We start from the raw sequence: 1786 nt of genomic DNA, 5'->3' as shown, positions 1-1786 counted from the left end.
GGCGGCGAGCGCGCGAACATGATGCTGGCCAAGGCGAAGACGGGCACCATGCGCGCGGCCATCGAGGAGGACGACGGCTCCATCTCGACGCTCGGAAGCAAGGACCCGACGCACAAGGGCCGGAAGCTGCCGAGCGCGCAGCCGTCGCAGGCGTCGCACCACTCGTCGGCCCGCGGCGGCGGCGGCGGCGTGCGGCGCGCGTCGCTCGAGGGCGGCGCGCGGCGGTCGTCCATGCAGGGCGGCAGCCCGGCCGGGTCGCGGCCGCAGACGACGGACAGTAACGGCGAGGTCCGCCGCGGCTCCTACGGCCTCAGCGGCAAGCTCCAGGGCAGCCTGCGCATGGCGAACCGGCGCCTGAGCTTCGCCTTCGGGAACGCCATGACGCTCAAGGTCGAGAGCCGGTCGACGAATTTGTGCCGCTGCCCGGCGACGAACCCGTGGACGCAGCTCATGAGCGCGCACGACGGCACGACGGTGGGCGTCATGAAGCAGCACGTCGTCGGGAGCCTGGGCAAGCTCGGCCGTAAGGCGCCCGTGGAGCTGCAGGTGTTGTCCTACCGCGGCGCGGAGCTCCACGACGACAAGACCATGCGCCACTACAAGATCCGCGACGGCGCGAAGCTCGTCTTGACGTTCAAGCCGTGCGCCGACGACAAGGCGGAGCTGCGCCTCGGCTACCTCCAGCACCGCTTCCCGGGCCTGCGCGACGGCGGCGACGCCGCGCCGGCGCTGGACCCCGAGGACCCGGCGTCGCCGCGCCTCGACTGCTCCGCGGCGTGGAGCCGCCACACGGCGCCCGAGGGCAAGCTCCGCTGGAAGTTCCCGGGCTTCGGCCTCGCCAAGGCGCCGCGGCCGCCGAGCGTGTCGACGTCGACGCCCAAGCCCGTCTGGCCCGCGACGGCCTTCGGGTTGCTCGAGAACCAGTCGGAGTCGTCCTTCGAGACCGTCGTGACGCCGACGCTCGGCCAGTCGAACGTCGCGGGCTCGCTCGTCGCGCGCAACAAGCCGCGGCCGCCGCCGAAGCGCGCGTCCATGCGCGCGTCCTTCAACCGCAACGCCCAGAAGCGCGCGTCCCAGCGCGCGGGCAAGGCCGACGAGGGCCCGGAGTAATTAGCGCCGCTTCAAGTTGGGGAAAGTTGCACCTGAAATTTTAGCTCTGGGAAAACGCGGCGCAGTCGGGCTGCTCGAGAGCATGGCAGCCCTGGGGCTGCTCCTCTGCGCGGCCGGGCCCCAGCGCGCCGCCGCGGAGCGCGTGCGCGCGCTGCCGGCGCGGCGAAGGTTGGAGCACGACGACTACGACGACTACGACTACTACTATGACGATGGCTCCTCGGACGACGAGGACGAGGACTACTACTATGACGAGAGCGATGACGACGTGCCGTACTGCGCGGACGAGGGCATCTACTGCGGCTTCGACGAAGAAGACGATCGCTACGTCTGCGACGTCGACTTCTGCTGCGGCACGCCCTGGGACCAGGAAGTGTCCGACTGCTGCTTGAACCACTGCGAATGCGACGACGCGGGCATGTGCGACTGCAACGGGGAATTGTGCGACGCGACGTGGAGGGACAGATATCCCGCATGGTACGACGAANACGAGATCGAGACCTGGCTCAGCTTCGACAACACCTTCGGTGAGGACGAGGACGAGGACGAGGACGAGGACGAGGACGAGACGTGCGACTGGACCGAAGACGGCGAGTGCGACGAGGGCTATGTTTGTGCCTACGGCACGGACGTCGCGGACTGCGAGGGCGAGGGTGGCAACTCGTGCCAGTACGCC

The sequence above is a fragment of the Aureococcus anophagefferens genome (assembly GCF_000186865.1).
Source record: "Aureococcus anophagefferens unplaced genomic scaffold AURANscaffold_10, whole genome shotgun sequence".
Lineage (NCBI taxonomy): Eukaryota > Pelagophyceae > Pelagomonadales > Pelagomonadaceae > Aureococcus > Aureococcus anophagefferens.
The sequence above is the reverse complement of the archived record's forward strand: the minus strand, read 5'-3'. Positions refer to the sequence as shown.